This window comes from Falco rusticolus, chromosome 6 (assembly GCF_015220075.1).
Source record: "Falco rusticolus isolate bFalRus1 chromosome 6, bFalRus1.pri, whole genome shotgun sequence".
In the NCBI taxonomy this organism is placed as follows: domain Eukaryota; kingdom Metazoa; phylum Chordata; class Aves; order Falconiformes; family Falconidae; genus Falco; species Falco rusticolus.
The window spans coordinates 5,482,005-5,501,371 of NC_051192.1; the positions used below are offsets into that span (position 1 = coordinate 5,482,005).

At 37.9% G+C, this 19,367-nt stretch overlaps 1 protein-coding gene across 8 annotated transcripts in view; it reads left to right on the plus strand.

The window, feature by feature from the left end:
- Window positions 1-19,367, plus strand: part of CEP170 (centrosomal protein 170) — a 101,918-nt gene that overhangs the window by 4,977 nt on the left and 77,574 nt on the right. The window lies entirely within an intron of this gene.

Genomic DNA, 19,367 nt, shown 5'->3' on the forward strand with positions numbered 1-19,367 from the left:
CTTCCTTGACAAATAGCTGAATTGTCTAAAGTCTGTATGATCTCTGTCAGATCGCATCCCATTTTGTACCTCATTCAAAATGAGATTCTGATTCTGTTCCTTCTCATTTCTTCCCACAAAGATTGCAATTATTGAGCTTTTCAGAGCAATAACAACAGAAGTTGTGCCCCTCCCTGGTGTTTCCAAGTTGTTTCTTTGTGCACGGGGTATTTTGTTAGGCTTCAGCTGTGGTAGTGTAAAGAATTTTTGATCAATCCATTAGCTAACCATTATGGTCTGAAAGTAGCAATACACTGAATACATTAAATCAAATGTACTTATGACTTTTCCCTCAAAATTACATGCTTAAATAATTTTGTTGATGATCTTTCTATTGAATTGCAAATATTTGCCTGTCTAAATATGCATTCTGCTCGGTGTTTAAAACCAAAGTCTTTTCAGTTATCTCTTACTTGTCTTCTCATTGTGGATTACATTTCAAGATTAGGAAGAAGAATGCAGGAAGTTGAAATGTCATGGTATCTTTTCTGTTTTCTCATGAATGTATATTTTTCTTGCTTTCATTAATCTTGCCTTCTCCCCCTCTGCCCCCCATTACTTAACTGATTGTTTAGTCCTGTGGAACTGTATCATTGCAGGAACCTTGATGACAGGAATCATTCTACCTAATTTTATAATGAAATTTTCCTAAAAATGTAAGAATGGCCACGTAGATGGGCCTTTGGTCTGACTCAAACCCAGCATCTTTTCTCCAAGAATAGCTATAACCTTGTGCCAAGGGAGAGATAAGAAAGGTGCAAGCATATATGGTATTTTCTGCTAAGGCATTGCTGGTCTCCATCTATTTTCTGCTCGGAACTTTTGAGACCAGGTGTAGTTTCCATTAAGAATTGTTCCTTCCACTTGATCTGTATTTCTTCTGCTATGTCTTGAACAGGCAGTTCAATAAAAATGGCCTTCTATATTTTTCAGCCTTTGTTTCTTACACATTTTCAGCTGTATACCAGCCAGCTTAATAATTGAAATCTTGATCTCCTACATATTTTTGATACTACAAATTTGTTATTACTAAAAAGAGGTCAGTGAAGGTTTCACTTCTGCTCATCCATTTGCCATTTCTTTAAGGGATCATTGTTTTCTTTTTATTGTACTTGGTTTTTAAAGGGGATAGTCGTTTCATATGAGGGTCAGACCATTCTGGTAATTCTGCTTGTTGAGATAATTCACAAGTCAAAAGCACAGCTTAAATTTTAGCTTTAGGTTGACTGTAAAACTGACCATTATAAATCTTTTTTTAATTGTAAGCAGATATTATTCAGAGAGCCGTTGAGGAACCACTGAGAATCCAGAACATTTTTTTTTTTTAGCTTTCGAACTAGCAGAGAGTTTTGAAGAATGATTGCAACTGGTTGATCTGAGAGTTATGGAGCTGCTACAGTATCTTCATGTTAGAGGTGATATTGCCCTCTGCTCACTTTGTGTTTGTTTTACAGTTCTTGCTGATAAACATAATAAAAGATACTGTTCAAAAGCTGTTTTTCTTCTAATTGCTGCTCAGTTCAGTCATCATACTCTAGTAGTCCTTTAAGCATCACGCTAATTATTTTATTGGGCCATACAGGAGTTAATGGGGTAGTGCCTTTATTTTGACAAAATCTATACTAACTTGAATCTTTAGCAACCTTAGGGAAATTAATTAGTTCCAAGTCCGTCATAAATCATGCCTGTTTGTAAAAAAAAAAAAAAAAAAAAGAAAAAGTTTCAGTTTTAACTATTACCACTTGGATCACAAATTCTGTAGCATATTTTTAATTAATCAAATCTTAATCCATCAGCTTCTAAATATACCTTGTGATCTATTTTTTAGACCAGTTGCGGTCCTAATATATTGCAAAGAAACCTGTATGTAATTTTCTTGCTGAGTGCTCTTCTGAGAGGTGCAATTGCATGTCCAATATCAATCCTACAAATCTTATCTTATGCAGCATATCAAAAAGACGTGTAAATCTATAAAGGCCTGAAATGCCAGTCTGAAGAATGGAAGCATTAGGCTGCTTTTCATCTGCTGAAAACAGATTCCTGATTTAGGGAATTGTGTCCACCCTCTTATGGGGAGCTGCAGAGAAACTTCTGATAAACATGCTGATTTTTTTTCTACTTTTTATTTTTTTCTTCCTTTTATGTGTATGATACTGCATGGCTTTGTTCTCTTTAGTTTTCTGCCTAGTTGGACAACAGCGAGAAAGGTAATGTTGCTGGCACAGAAGTGGAATTAGTGAAAATTAGTAGCTGGATATAGTCAGTAGAATAAATATTTCAAAAAAAACCCACCCAAGAATGAGCAATCAAAAAATATGTTTATGCAAAAAAAATGCCAGGGTGAACTTAAGTTTGAGCATAGCTTGAGCCAGTCACTTGAAAGTCCAGAGATGTCACAAACTTGTTTTCGTTGAGTTTGGTGTTATGTTTTTTTACAGTTTAGCAATGACAATATTTGAAACAAGATTGCCATCGCAAAAAATGTATTGTTGCTTCCATTAATCGTTGTTTGCCATGACGGAGTTTATTTTATGTTTCGTTGGCTCTTTTTCTCATTCAAAAAATTGTTTTTGACTTCCTTGAGAATGGATAAGTTGTCTGTCTGCCCCAGGTCTTGGTGAAGTCGGTGAATCCTCAAGTACTGCCGATGACTGCTGTGTATGGCAGGGTCTCTTTTTACACAATAGTGCAGGGCCCAATATAATGCTATTGCATTATATTCTTTAACTTGCTATGGGAACTTTATTGCTTGGCATTGTCCAGTAGTAGTGTCTTTCTCTTTTTTCCTGGAACAAACATTTCTTCAGTATTTGCAACTTACAAATCACATATAATTGTCTTACATACTGCATGTATATATTTATCTGGCTTTTCTTAAATGAACACACACCCTTGCTCTTTTCCATTTTTGTGGCCTCATTGCATTGTCTTTGAGCATACTGTATCACTAACTGCAGCAGATGAAGATAACATGTTCAGGTGCAACACTGCTGAAAGTGCAAATAGCAACAGTCAACTTCCTCCTTTAGGGCAAACTGATAATGGTTCTCTTGCAGGATTATCCCTGCAGGTGGATTGATCGTTTCAAAGTGCTGCCTGGTTACTTGCTTTGAGGTCAGTGTTTGTGACAGAACTAAGAACTATATTCAACAGCCTCAGTTCCTGATGTTTGAATCACATGTCAGTACCTGCACATAGTAGAAATGTTTTGAAGTTTTTATTCATCATGCCCTGAGCTCTAGTTTGTTAAGAAGCAAGAAGATTTTTTCTGCTAGAGCTTCTAATGTTGCCTTCATGGTCTGCCATTCTGTTTACATATTTTATGTGCCTTACACAGTAACCATTTCAGTTATTTACTTAAATGTCTGATAAGGTGAATTAATTTTCATTTTTGTATTGTCTGGGCAGCCTGTAGCACCTAGTATAGACTTTTGTAAAGTAGCAGCAAAATAAAAAAAGAAGAGTTGAAGCATCAATACCAGGACATGACAGTGAACTAGGAAGTCACGAGTCATTCCTTGCCCAGTTGAAGCAAATTGAAACCTTTGATTTAGTAAAAAAAAATAAAAATACACAAACATACTGTTATTTTTAGTGCAATTCATAAAATTACTTCAAGGAGTGCTTTGGGAGAAGACTACGTTTACCAGATTAAGATCCTTGAGTTCTCAGACTTTGTGGGTCTTTCCCTTGGTGCGCTTTCATTCCAAAACCAAGAAAAGCATTATGCCTTTCTATTTTTATATATTGTGCTTTTTAGCGGGCAATGCCATTGCCTTCAAAAATTTCTATGCAAAGATGTCTGTGTATTGTTTTATTTGTATAGCTACTTGCATAGGAATGCTTCCTTTCTTTCTTTTCAAGGTACTTATTCACACTTGGGGTCACTGATCTAAGGCAGATTTAGAAGGATGACTGCATTAGTGTATCATGAGGTGGGAGACTAAAGATTTGATCATTGGATTGTGGTGCATTAAAGAAAAGGTTGAGGCAAGTGGGGGAAAAATACGCACCAAAACTTTTTAAAAAGTGTATAGTTTTATTTTTTAATGGAGAAATATAAAAAAACTAACTTAAATTTGATTAATTATTAATGCTTCTTATGGTTACTATAGACCTGTCTAAATAGAAGTAGTCCTGCAAGACTTAGGTGGATTTGGTGTAAGTGACCCGTGCTCTTGTAGGAGCCTGAGCAGAACTGACTGCTGGCTGTCCTGGTCCTGCCCTGCCCTTCCCTGTTCTGCCACCCCTAGCCACACAGCCCCGCTCCTTTTGCTTTGGTGCTAGATTGCTGTGCGTACCGTCGGGGAACCATTCATTTGTTTGTGGGAGGGGAGAAGAGTGCAAGGGTTAGTCTGTCACTAGTGGAACGTGCTGCAATAGCTGAGCTCAGCTGCAGAGCCATGCGAGTCCTGCGGCCAGGGCAAGGGGAGAAGCTGTGACACTTGGCAGCTGGGACAGGGCCTAGAGGGCTGGGATCCTGACAGCAGCGAGACTCAATTTGGCCAATGTGGAACCACAACTTCTTCAGTTCAGCATTTATATGATAAGGGTTAAAACTGCTCATTTGCCTGCCAGTTGAGTCTTCAACACTAAGGTTGAAAAATAGTCAATACAGTGAAGTTCTGGACATGCAAGCAATTTATGACAGGGTAGTCTATATATTAGCTTTGTATGTGTTAAATTTCCATAGTAACTCCTACTGTGTGGCATGTGCCAGGAACACAAGGCAGTTCACACCAAGTAGCATACTTGAGATTTGCTGCAGTGGACGTGTGTATACAGGAGCTGCTAATGAGGAAGCGGTGCCACAGTATAAATTCACATCACATACAGCTGCCCAGTAAACTGTTCCTATATTTAGCTTTTTACATTTAATTAAGCTGCTAACTTCTCCAGTTCAGCCAGTAAAACTTGGGCAGAGGGTGCTCCTGTCTCATTATAAATTCTGAATATAATGTATACACTGGAATTTTATCACCTTTTCAGATATTAAAAATTGTGGAGGATTTGAACATAAAATATGTTTTCTTTCTCTCTGAACCAAATTTGCAAAAACATCTGAAAATCACGTTGAACTTTAGGAGAAACTGGGAATAACGTCTTTAGAGCTACATTATGTGTAGAGGGTTTTTTACTACTCAGAGTTAAAACACAAATAATGAAGGAGAATCGTTCTGTCATGTTTATTCAGTATTCTTTTAAATGTCAACTGTCTTTCTATCTGCAGAAGGTTGCAGATCTGTAGTCACTGGTATATTTTAGAGCAGTTGTTCCTAACTCTAGAGCTTGACTTTTATGGATGCATTGGCTGATGTGGATGGACCTCTATTATTGAAACATCTTCTGTTTAAGCCGTTATGATGTGTGTGTGTTTATACTCGCAATACTGTGAGAACACGCTCATTCTGTTGAAAATGCTTGTGTGCCTGGATGGGATGACCATCAGCCTGTTCATCTTGTGGACCAAGTACAGGAAATATGTTTCTGTGTTCTGTCCCCCTCCCTCTAACGTGCAATAGCACATGTACCTCCAAGGCTAAAGGGAAAAAATCACTTCCAAATTTCTGGCAACATTAGGAAAGCACTGTGCTTTTAATTCAAAGTTAAGCAATCCTGTTAAGATAAAATGGAGAGAAAAACAAATGCAGGAGACCAAGTAGCCTGGTTTCTCAGGGAATTGTTCTGTGTCCCAAACTGTGCTGAACCTCAACATGCACATGTGCTCTCTCTTGCCCGCTTGGTTGGGAACCATCGATATTCTGTTGGGGAAATAACCTGCAGAAGCAGAGCACAGAGGAGCCGTGTGAGCACAGGTCCGCCAGCAGGCTGGGAGGAGCTGGGAACTGTCAAACTTGTAGCACAGTGTTTCTGCCAGTGGGGTGATGGACTTTTTCTATTGAACTTGTTCTGCTCAGCCCTCTATTCTCCCAAAATGTTTAGAAGGTTTGTATCTGTGAAATCTCCAGCTCTCCTAAAGCTTACTGGTGGGAGGAGTGATTGGTGGAAAAAAGTGACTACTAAAAGTTCCGCTTCCTCGGGTAACTAAAATGGTTTCAGTAAGAGTTTTAATTACTAACTGTGTGGTAGGAGAACACAGTTAAAAGATGTAAATGATTTGTTTAAAAAACACACACTTTTGCTTGAAGTAAGAAATACGCCTTTTAAAAATATGTCTGAGGAAATAAAATGAAACTTATAACTGAGCTATTTTAGATTAAGCACAAGATAGTATTAGTCTTGTGTGTAACAGATATACCAAATAAATAACTGCCAGCTTTTCAGTAGGAAAATACACAAGAAATAAAGTCCAGGAAGAGCCAAGGCAAAATAAACAAAGAAATGCAGCAAAAATTTGCAGTTAGCTGTTATTTAATTAAAGTATAAGAAGTGTTGCTCAGTGGGTACCACTATTGATACTAACTTTCATACCATGGAAACATAGTTTAAAGAACAGAGGATGTGAATTGTTTCAGCCTTTAAAAAGGCAACTGGTGATGATTTATCTTAATCAACTTCTTATGGTTTTGTACATATTTAGTTCCATGTTAAAATGATTTAAAATATTTTTGGTAAACCAGAAGACTTTCTCTGTTGCAGCAGCATGCTTAGTGTTGCTTAATATACCTTTTACTTTTTATGTAGCTGAACATAACCTAAGTTTCCAGTCAAATCTTTTTGTTGGAGACACAAAATGAGTAACTTCTGTAGTAACTGTGGGTAGTCCTTAAAAGAACAAAAACCAGACCCCCAAACTTGTTCACTAAAGTGCCAATGGAAGGGATGACTCAATCCCCTTTTGTGGATGGGTTTATTGTAACCACTTCCTCTTGTTTGGTTTGATGCCTGGAGAAGTGTGCGTGGAGTTCAGAGCTCTTCCCATTTAGCCTTCACTTTTTCTTTTTTCTTTTCTTTTCTTTTTTTTTTTTTTTTTGGCAGCAAAATTATTGCACTTAGAAAGGAAAATCTATATAGGTTTCCTCCTGTAGAACTACTTCAATTCCAGATTTCTGTCTACTGAAAGACACACTTGCATTCATTTAATAGTCTTTGAAAATATTTATAGTGTGTTACTAATAAAAGCATTTTCCAATGGTCTCTAAGTGTTCTGAAGTTAACTAGATTTTCATTGTAGTATTCTGCAAAACATATGCTAGTATTGTACCAGATCAAGTTTAAATCACCAGTCATTCTTCAACCAGCTTATAAAGGTCCACCTGAAAATATTCTGCTGACATAGCAATGGGGGCTTCTTATTGTGATTTAGTTGAGGGGTTGTAACATACCTGGTCAAACAAGTCCTTGCGTAAAAACATCAAGCTGAATACTAACTGTATGTGTTAATTCTGAGTGTTATAGTGACAATTTCACATGTATCTGTTTGATCACGTTTAGTAGATAAGAGCTAGTATGAGAAATAGAATTAAGACTGAACATGCTGGTAGCTGTATTCCTGTTTGGCTGCATACAAGAAAGGAGAGAGTAGGGACTGCAAGCGAATGTGGAATAGCTTCTCTCCAGGGAAGCCATTTGCTAGGTACTAATTACAGACTGGTTTCAGATCTTTGCCATAAGTAATATTAATCATTAAAACCATCGCTATTCTTGCCTGTGAAAACATCTTACCCTATTTTGTGTCTTGCTAAATTGTTAATACTGTCTTTTCGGCGGCTGTTTTCATGTGATTGTACATTGAGAAAATGCGTGTGTTGTACTTGTTACCTTTCAGTTTCATTTCATGGTAAGGAGAGAGGTGGGAAGACATTAAACATATGACATAGCAAACTAAAGAAATGCTATACTCCAAACTGCAAGACTAGGTTTCTATGGAATGATTTGAGGTATGAATAAAGAACTGAACAAATAATGAAAATATAAGGTGTTCCAAACCCTATTCTACTGTCTTTTTATATGACTCTCCAAGAAGAGGACTTCCCATCAGTGAAAGATCTCAGGTAAAAACACGGGACTTGATTTTGAGATTGGAAAATGCTGAACATGAAGAAAACCGCTCTCTTTACATCACAGCTACCATGCTGATTTTTAAGGAATTTTGGGTTTTGGTTTTAAGCTTGTCCTGATGTTAATACTCTGCAGAATGCCCATGTAGCACAACATAATTATGACACAGAATCAAGGAGCTTTTATTATGCTTGTCCATGCACACACACTCTCCCTGTCTTGAGACAGTGAATATTGCCTAGAGCAAACATTGCTTACAACTTGAAGGCAAAATTTTGAGCTGTTGGTTGTTTTGTAAAATAAGTACATCCAACTTTTTTTTTTTTTTTTTTTTTTTTTTTTTTTGTTTCATGTAGGGCCTATGTTGCTGGTCTTGGAACAAACAACTTAGTGTATTTCCAAGAAAAATACATCTGTGGACTTGGCTGTTGAGAATAATTGTAAAAAGCTCCAAAGCATTCCATAAGGGAGAGGGTAGAATATATCAAGTATTTTGTATGGAACCTACCTAGGAATGATAAATATGTTTTTCGTATTACAGTGGAGTTGTAGCAAAAAATAATAATGGAATACATTTATCGTGTTGTATATCTATAAAACTATGAATGCATGTGGAGATCAGTAACATTGATTTCAATGATTGTCCTCTACCAGTTCGACTTTCATGTTCTGTGTACTTACGCATCGTGTCAAGAAGTAAAATGGAACTGAAAACTGAAAAATAGATGTTAAAAGTACTGAATTACATGTTTTTCTTTGGCGAGTATACTTAATCTGCATACTCCCAAAGTAAATAATTCTCTGTGTTAAAGAAGAAAAAATTTGCATTGCCTTGAATGTAATTTAATCTTGCTAAGTATCTTGGGACATGGAATAAACCCCATATATTTCACAATTTTGGGGAAAGTGAAATCACCACCCTTGGGAGGTTAAGAGGTCCAATTTTATTTGCAAAGTGGTATTTGTCTTTTCAGTAGTGCTCAGGGCTGTGGTCAGTACTTGGCCAATGCAAATAAAACCTCCTCATCAAACACAGCCTACAAAATAACTTGGAATACACCACGATGGAGGCAGTAAGAATAGGAAGTGGAGGAGGAGGAGGACTTGCCTGCTGCTTTTAAGATTTCATTCTGCCTGAATGCAACAATGCCTGATTCGTATTTATTTATTTATTTTCCTGTTTGCTTATCTTGGCAACAGTATAGTCTGATATTAAGTGTGTGTGTGGGGGGGGGTGAAGTAAGTATTTCTGTAGCTTTCATTAAAGGAAGCTTTTTGCCAAAGACAATTTGGTTACAGTTTCTTTGTCCTTCTTGCTGCAGTTATTTCTAAAGGCTACTTATCAGATGTGCTATTTTACTAGCATACTGGGTATGCTAATCTCTGTATAGATGACCTTGTTTGATCATGGTGAAATAGGAAAACTTCAAAATAATTCTTTTTATGCGGTTTCTTAATCTGAGTGAGAATGATGGACAAAAAATGAACGCTTGCTGCTTTGATCGTAAGTTAACCTACTCTTACAAGCAGACATTACCCTTTATTTTAACTATTCATTCAAAGCAGCTTTTGAAAAGTGTTGCTTTTCAGTGTAGGAAGGCTACAAAGAACAACATTCATGAGAAATGATTTTGTGCTTCTGAATGTAAAGATTAGGAGTGCAAAATGAGCTGTCCATTTTCTTTAATAAATGCAAAATATTCTTTTTGTCTGTTACCAAAGGGTAAAATAGAATTGCTTTTTTGAAGTTTTAATAACTTTATCCTAGCGGCTAATAACTGAGTATGCTTTTAACAGTTTCAAATCTAATGTTTAGACTGAGAATACTTTAAAACCAAAACAAAACTTTTAATGTCAGGTACACCTGATTATTATAAAAAAACATGTGAATGAAAAGGCTTACAACTGTTGTGTAAGACTATGTCCATGTACAGTACCAGCGTCGTTCAAAGTTTTATGATCAGTCTTTTAAGAGTTTGCATTTTTACCGGTATTCTCTGTAAAGATAACCTAGTATTTTATTTTTTGTCAAGTTGCTGAAGTCTTTGTTTCAATATGCTTTTCTTAATACAATTTGATCTCTTAGCTTCTACTAGGAATTGTGATGTTTGGTTGTTGGTTGTTTTTTTTTCCTTGGTAGCTTTATGATTTAAAAAAAAAAAAAATAGGGACTTCTGTGGTAGGGAAAGACATGATTGTCTTCATAGTTCAAGTAACATTTAATTTCTCTTCTATAGATGTCTTAATGGGATATTATTTAGTTTCAAATCTGTGAGTTTGCTTAAATTTGGTGTTGTAGAATCATAGAATGGATTGGGTTGCAAGGTACTGTAAAACTCACCCAGCTCCCACCCCCTGCCATGGGCAGGGACACCTGCCACTAGACCAGGTTGCTCCAAGCCCCATCCAGCCTGGCCTTGGACGCTGCCAGGGATGGGGCATCCACGGCTGCTCTGGGCAGCCTGTGCCAGCGCCTCACCACCCTCACAGTAAAAAATTTCGTCATAATACCTAATCTGAATCTACTCTCTTTCAGTAGTTTCCCCCCTTGTCCTGTCACTACCTGCCCTTGTGAAAAGTGACTCTCCAGCTTTGTCAGTCTCTGTAGGTACTGGAAGGCTGCTATAAGGTGCCCCCGGACCCTTCTTTTCTCCAGGCTGAACACTCTCAACTCACTCAACCTGACTTCACAGGAGAGGTGCTCCAGCCCTCTGGTCATCTTTGTGGCCCTCCTCTGGACTCACACCAACAGGTCCATGTCCTTCTTATGCTGGGGACCCCAGAGCTGAACACAGTACTCCAGGTGGTGTCTCACAAGAGTGGAGTAGAGGGGGAGAATTTCCTCCCTTAACCTGCTGGTCATGCTTCTTTTGATGCAGCCCAGGATACAGTTGGCTTTCTGGGCTGCAGGCACACATTGTTGGCTCATGTTGACCTTCTCGTACAACAGCACCCCAAGGCTTTCTCCTGAAGCCTGCTCTCAAGCCGTTCTCTGCCCGTCCTCTGTTTATCCTTGGGATTGCTCTGGCCCATGTGTAGAACCTTGCAGTTGGCCTTGTTGAACTTCATGAGGTTTGCACGGGCCCAAATCTCAAGCCTGTTAAGGCCCCTCTGAATGGCATCCCTTCCCTCCAGCATGTCAACACCACCACACAGCTTGGCGTCATCAGCAAACTTGCTGAGGTTGCACTCAAGCCCAGTGTCCATATGGCTGACAAAGATGTAAAACACTTCCAGTCCCAGTATGGAACCCTGAGGAACACCACTTGTCACTGGCCTTCGCTTAGACATCAAGCCATTGACTGCAGCTCTTTGAGTGATCCAGCTGATTCCTTATCCATGGAGTGTTGCACCCATCAAATCCATGTCTCTCCAGTTTAAAGACAAGGATGTCATGTGGGACAGTGTCAGATGCTTTGCACAAGTCCAGGTAGATGATGTCAGTTACTCTTCCCTCATCCACCAGTGCTGTAACACGGTTGTAGAAGGCTACCACATTTGTCAGGCACAATTTGTCCTTAGTGAAGCCATGCTGGCTGTCACCAGTCACCTTCTTATTTTCCATGTGCCTCAGCATAGTTTCCAGGAGGATCTGCTCCATGATCTTGCTGGGCACAGAGGTGAGACTGACTGGCCTGTAGTTTCCAGGGTCTTCCGTAATTCCAGTTTTAAAAATGGGAATTACATTTCTCCTTTTCCAGTCAGGAAAGCTCCAGGGAGCTTTACTGGGCTGCCACAGCTTCTCACATGTGGTGGATAGTGGCTTAGCCACTTCATCTGCCAGTTCCCTCAGGACCCGCGGATGCATCTCATCAGGTCCCGTGGACTCATGTACCTTCAGTACTCCATCAGCTCCTCATCCATCCCCAGGCAGAGCTCCATGCACTCCAGCTGGTCACTGACCTAGAGGGCGACATCTCCCCTGCCTGTCCTTCCTAAAGAGCTTGTATCCTTCGATCCCAACACTCCAGTCATAGGAGCCATCCCACCATCTCTCCCTGGTGCCAATAAGATCATGGCCCCGCAGGTGTGTGCGCATCCGTAACTCCTCCTGTTTATTCCCTGTGCTACCTGTGTTTCAGTAGAGGCATTTAAGTTGGGCCCCGGACGAAGCTGACTTACTGCCTGGAGTGGCTGGAATTCCTTTGTGCGGCTCTTCAGGTGCTCTCCTGTTAACGTGCAATCTCTATCCAGGCTCTGGGCATCTCTTGCTGGCACTGGCATCAAACTGATAGAAGTGGGAAAAATTGAGGTTCCCCTTTCCCAGCAACTTCAGTTCAAAACCCTAACAATAGACTCCAGTGAGATTTTCGATAGTTTTTCTGTATTTTCAAAAAAAAAACCCAAAACCCACCAAACACTAGCTATCTGAATGCTCTTCTATAAAAGTTAAGAAAACATTGTCCTCACCAGCCATGGAGACTGAAGAGTTGTGCCACTCTCTTTTTTTCAATAAAAAGCTGAAAAAAGGATGACAGAACCCAGTAGCTCCTTCAATTAAGGACAAGGTTAGCAATCTCAGGGAGAACAAAGTCAAGGGAAAACCATGTTAATATTGCTATATAATTTGATTTTAGTTAGATGAAGAAAAGCACTCCTCCCTGTTAGGAGTTTTCAATTCCAGAGACCTTTCTGTTAAAAGTTAAGAAAACTAAAATTCCATTAGAAGTCATATATTTGTGTCATCTGACTTTGTGAACAAATAAACAAAAGTTCCCTAAAATACCCTGAATGGGCAAAAACAGTAAGTCCCAAATAAACCATTTCAGACAATGGTTTTTGCTCAAGAGTTGTCAAGAGTTTGGAGAAATCTCCAACACTAATATGCCTATTAACATGCCTATCAGAGAGTGTAATGATAGGTAGATTTTTTTTTTTCAGTTATAATAAAGTTATATGGAGAAAGAACTCAAACCCAGTTACGTACATTTTGGTATTATTTTCATTATTTCTGTAGTTGCGCTTGTTACTAGAGATACGGAAGCATAGACGGTAGCAAGGATGCAGGTCTCCTGTGCAAAGATGCTCTTACTTTACGGATCAGTCCTTTCCTGAAAGGAAATAGCACTGGCTTTGGTAGAAGTTTTTAATGTTGGACTTCAAATTTGTTACAGACATCCTGACTCTATTCATGCAAATCATGTATTTTTGCATACTGTGACACTCAAAGATAGCTGTCGGGTAAGCCTTATTCTTGTACATTTGTTTGCAGTATTTGTTGATATAACAGCAGAGGAAATTATGATCTCAGGGTTGTTTTGGTTTTAGTCATTGTTACATCAAAAAACAGAGTAGGATATGGTCCTTTAAGTCATTGTCCCTCAAAATCAAAACCCTAGGCAACTTTCAGTGCAGCTGCACTGTTGGCAGGAAAAGAGGTTTATTTCAGTTGCTGTTCTGACAGCTATTCCTGTGTGTCAGAGCAATAAAATAGACGTAGATCTAATTCTGACCTGGGCTGGAGGGGGTGCTTGTGCAGTCCCACAGCTGTAGCCACGTTAGAGGACAGATTTGCTGATTGACAGAGGGCAACAGCCTCCTGAGCTGCTTTCTTGTCCTTACTACATCAGACACACGGGATGACCTGCAGGGCAAGAAGAGTATCTGGGTTGCTTCTGCAGAGATCTCAAACTCCTTGAATGGAGGAGAAAAACATTTTTCTGTCCTTAGAGGCATTCCCAGCTAGGTGGCTTTTATACCTTTTTGTAATTAAAATACGAGGAATAAATGCTTCTTCCCACAAAGACCACTGAGTCTGCTGTGATAATCTGATCCTGAAGCCAGGTCTGACCCTAGGGTTCCAGACTGTACCCTCCAGCTTCATCAGTGTGACTGATGTCAGTGTTAACTCACAAGTAATTGTGTAAAATTTTCATGAACTTTGTAACTAATAGCAGTATTTTTTTATATCAGTGTGAATGGGAACAGCTTCTTGTTCAGGGCTGTACATTGCATTTGAATGGTTCTAGAGGGATGTGTTCAGAATGAATTTTCCAGTCAGTGAAATAGTCAGTAATAGCAATTCTAGCTTGTTGTCCAAACTGCTAAAAATCTAGGATTGTTTTGGTTAGCTTTCCCAAGTATGTGAATGCATCTTGTCTGGGGGATGTTGATGAAGACTTTCAGTGTTTTTAAGCATAATTTACATTATTTGTGCTTTCATTGATTTTATTGTTTTATTTTTTTTTACAGCCTTTTAAGGGTATATTTTGATTAACCTTTATGGATATTGTCATGACACTAACACAAGTCTCATAGTGAAAAGTATTGTCGCTTGACAACTTGATCCGGTTTGACCTGACCAAAAAGCATTACTTGGGTAGTGTCTTTTCACTGTGCTAAACCTTTATACCTGTATCCCATGTTGCTTGGCAAGCAGTGGCCAGCACTGACACTTTCTTGCTTCCCCTTATGAAGTACACAGAATTCAGAAGGTCCATAAATTTGTCCAGAAATATTTTTATTGATCATTAGCCTAAACAGTTTTTATATAGATGGGTATTTGTTTGTTTAAGGCTTGTAAGGAGCAGCGTTGCACACTACTGTGACATGAAGGATGGCTTACATAAATTGAATTCCAGTTCCCAATGAAAAGTTCTTCAGGTGTACATCTTTTTTCATTTTTCATTCCCTGTACGAGGTACTTGCTTCATTAATAAATTCACTTGATGGACTAGCCCTAGGAATTGGTGAGAACAGTTTCAGCCAAGAGCCTGTTTGGGTCCCCTTTAGGGGTGACAGTAATGTGAGTAGTGAAAGAAGCAGGGGATTGTGAAAGCACCAAGGATAGTTTCATGACTAAAACGTTTAGAAGCTACCGTAGGGTATGAATTATTTTCTTGTATGGCCCTATGATGGCAGATTAGCCACCTACCCATATCTTGGAAAAAGTGGTCTTAATTTTCTAGCTACCCTACGTGTGGCTTTACTTGCAAAAGAATTAGGCATTCAGTGTTACAAGAGAAAGAAGTGAGACCATTTGAACACCTGTAGTGTTGTGTAAAACTAGGTACTTTAAGATGAAATGCTAATGGCTTTGGAACTTAAATACTCAAGATTAAGATACTTTAGTGTTAGAAAGTGCTCTCTACAGTTCCCTATTTATGATAAACCCTCTATAGAGATAACTTGTGAAGATTTTACTGTAAGTATTAATGAATTTCTTATGCTGTGGTGATGAGCATGGCACTTGAAGTCAGTAGGAAGTTAATAATTCACAGAAGTTTTTTAGTGATGTGCAATAAATAAGGCACAGGCTAATCAATTTATGAAGAGAGGAGGAAAAATAATACTGATTAACTGACTGCTAAGTTTGTCGTTTTCGCCTGAGTAAGGTAGAGTCCTGGTTAAAATGTTAAGTGTGGATGTTGTTAAAGGTTATTTTATAATGCATGTATGTAATTAGGTTAATTATGATTGCACATGGAACACTGATTGTGATACTGCCCAACTTCAGAGTGCTTTAGAGAGGAGACAATATTATTCTGGTGTTTTCCATTTATAACTTCCTAGACTTAAATCAGTTATCTTTATAGATTACTTTTTAGTATCGGTTATATTGATACAGCGATCCCCTCGTGGTTGGAATTACCTTCACTTTGCTCTTTTCTTTCTGCAACATAGATTTCTCCATTTCAGTCAAAAATAGAACTGCTGGCACTAGTATCCTTAATTACATTGGGTAGTCAGTAAAGCAGTCATGGTAGACACTTTTCCAGTGGGTATTGCTTGCTGACAGCATTTTTTTGTGACTTGGGAATCAGCTTAAACTTCAGGTCTTCTCCAGTCATTACTGGCTCCATTTGTGCTCTCTTAATTCTGATTTCTCCCATTGTCATGGCTTACACCTTATGTTTACCTTTCTTGATTCCTCATTGCAGTCTGCCTAGCTCCAGCTCAAGTGTCCTGTCCAGGTGTGGTGGTGGTCTCTCCTTCTGGGTCGTCTGCCCTTATAATTGAGAGTGCCAGGCAAAGATGCCGTACTTTTGGTGCTAACTGGCACATCAAAAATGGCTAGTTAAGCAAATTGTAAAGCATGATCTGTGTAGACAGATGTGTTGAAAGAATGTATCTGTGTACTTGTTGAAGTAATATACACATGGAAATTTATCAAAAGCTTATTGCTTGTCTGCATTTGGATAGATTCGTTCAAGAGTGATATTAAAAGGTAGAAACTGATACTGAGGTGTCCTGTCACATTTCAGTTACCTATTTGTATGTATAAGGTGCTACTGTTTAAGTTATGTTGAAAGATTGTAACATAGAGTATTTTCTTCTAACCTTGTTTCAGAAAGTTTAGGTCATTTCTTCTGAAGATTCCCCAAATATACTAGGGACTAGTATATTTGAGGATATTCATGAGAAGGTAAACTTAAGTTTCAGCAAAAAAATCAGCAGCTGGAAACAGGAACTTACAAGGCCAAGTAATGGGAAACACAGGGCTTGCAGCTTTGTCAGTACTGTGTTTCAGCTTGGTGCAGGGTTTTTGTAATGTTATTTTAAAATATTCTTAAATCTGATCTTATTTACAGTAATAGAATAATTGTGTACCGTTAAAGTTATGCTATTTTTATTCTTACTATGAAGGACTGTGATGCTTTAAAGTTGGAATTTCAGGCATATATTTGGTTTAGTTTAAATTTTAAACGTAGCTTTTTGTTTCTCTGTAGGATCAGTGTCTCAGTACTCACTAATGGTTTAGTTGGAGAACAGTTACAGGCAAAGATAAAAATGTAGACTAGATTGCACAAGTGTGAGATTATTAAGGATTTTTGCTTACAGTAACATTGTAAGAACTATAATCTTGGCAGTGTTTGTCTAAACATATTTGAAATTGGTTACACCCATCTTTTGGCTACGTAATGCAGGGCTTTAGTTCTTAGGACTGAATTATATTTACTGGGCTGATGCAGCCAATATCCCTGTTGCTCTGTCATCTGTTTCAAATGACTTGTTACCCATGTGTTCATTCTTACACACTGATTGCTGCCTTTTGATATTCATGGTCCTTCACCATGAAATGCTGTTTCTTCTGCAGACAAGGAAATATTTTGCAGTTGCAGTAGATGTCTCAGCAACCGACTTCCAGGTATAGAGAATGAAGTGTTGCTTTGAAAAATCAGGTCTTAATGCTGAAATGTTTGCTAGTTTGTTTGAAGGTTACAACACAATACTGCCCTATTAGGAAGACAAGTAAAACAAAACGCTTCAGTAAAGCATTTAAAATTCATTTTTCTAGAGTAGAAATCATAATGGGTTTTTGTGAATACTTCAGTTATAAAGTGTAGTCTGTACTGGAGAAAAACAGGTCCATCTGGGCGAGTATCCTGTTATGCATAAACAAAGGGTAAGTAAGGAAGAGAGGTTATTAAGTAGGACGATAGCAAGTGAAGCCTCGCTAGAGCACACTCCCAGCCTCCCAAAATGTACAGCATGTGCAGTTCCTGAGCTATAAGTGAGGTCATTGTGTTTAACAGACATGATATTTTTTTTTGTGAATGCTTATTGTTTTTTGAACCCTGTGTAACCTTTTAGTATCCATAACATTTCATGACAAGAATTATCATGACTTAAATTTACACTGTGTAAAGAGCCACTTCTGATGATTTTGCACCCGTCGTAGAATAATTTAATTTTTTATCTCTTAGGCAGTGAGAGTCTTTCATCCTTGTATTGTTCAGAGTACTACAACTAGAGTACCTAACACAGCAGTGTATTCAAAATATCGTTAGCTTTCATGAAGTTTTCAGTGTCTGTTGGAATTGTCCATATACTGTCTATATAACTAATAAGTGTGCAGTTTCCTATCAAATTTAGTGCACTTTTTTTGGTAATCATTGCTACTGTATCCTGTTCTCAACCAGTTTAGCTATGCAGAATTTCAGCATAGCTTTGATCAAAGGCATTGGTTTATTCTAAAGACTACTTTAAAATAAAATATGTATCTGGGTTGATGATTCGTCACAGTTGAGACAGGACTGTTTGAAAAGAACTGCGTTATTAAGTTCAACAGAAATGGTGATGAGCTTTTAACTACAAATGTGCTTCCAAGCCATGTGGCAATGATTGCTCTGTATAATACATTTTTTAAAAAATTGTTTCAGATAGCTTAATTGAATCTGTTTGTTGTCAGGCTTTATCATTTGTGGAAGGTTTGGGGGTTTTTTTTCTAGCTCTAGTTGTTAACCTACTTGTCTGTTTTATAAATAAAAACAGTTTTTCTCCTTTATTGACAGTCTACCTATGTAAACTGAAACATAGTCTTTGACTAAGAACTTTTTCTAATAGTTTATATCCTCTTGAAGGTTTTCATAAGGAATTTCCAATTAGAGCAGGAGGGCCAAGTGGTGTAAATGTTATGATAAGCAGATGGGAGATTTAAAAGGCAGTATAATATAAAAAGAATGAGGAGATTTGATAGTGAATAGCATGCTTGCTGTCAAACATTAATTTAATTTACTTGTTAAAAGCTGGAACCTAGGCTGGTGATTTTTGATACTCCCTTTCCTTTCTTAAAAGGAATGGGAAAATGTCATTTGATTGACCTAGTTTATCTTTTAGTTTTAAACTGGGTTAAATTAAAAATACAAATGTTAATTTCCTTCAAAGGTGCAGAATAAACTTTTAATTATTAAAACACTTATTTGGTAAATAGATGTCTTTACATTTTCAGCAAGTTATCATTCTAGATGTAATTTGTAATCTTCATATTTTCAATGAATAAAGTGTAATAGAGATGCTGTATCACTTCTTCCATTGACTTGGAGAACATTAAGTAGATGTAAGTTTTATGTGAAGAATGTGTTGTGATTACTTACCAGCTGTGGTAAGATAATCTCATTGTAGGTATCACTATATAAGAGAACACTTCGTTGAAATACGTGTTTACTTTTTTATTAAGTAAATCTTTAGCACATTAAATCTTTCTAATTTCTTCTATTTGAGTTACATTAATTACTTTAAACTTGGTTGACAGCTTGGCTCATTCATTTTAGCATCTGTGATGGTATGCTTTTGACTTAGCTTTGTAGATATCTGTTTTGTCATTTTCAGGTGCAGTTTTGACTTACCTCAGTCCTCTTTGTTAAGCTTTCATCAGTTGTGGTGCCTTTTCTCAAGTGTAGTTTGCCTAATGGGGCAGTGCTGGCATTGTGGTCTTAGTGTTTATGTGTTACTCTTGGCTTTCACAACCTCGCTGCATTCTTGTTACATTGCAGATTATGCTCAAGTCCACTGCAGTCTGCTTACAGTACATTTGCTCTCCTTGCATAATTTCACTAAATGATGTATAAAGAGGAGAGAAATGCCAGCTGTTTGGTACTGAGATGAATGCAGACTGGTTGATTTTTATTTTCTTTACCTTCTCT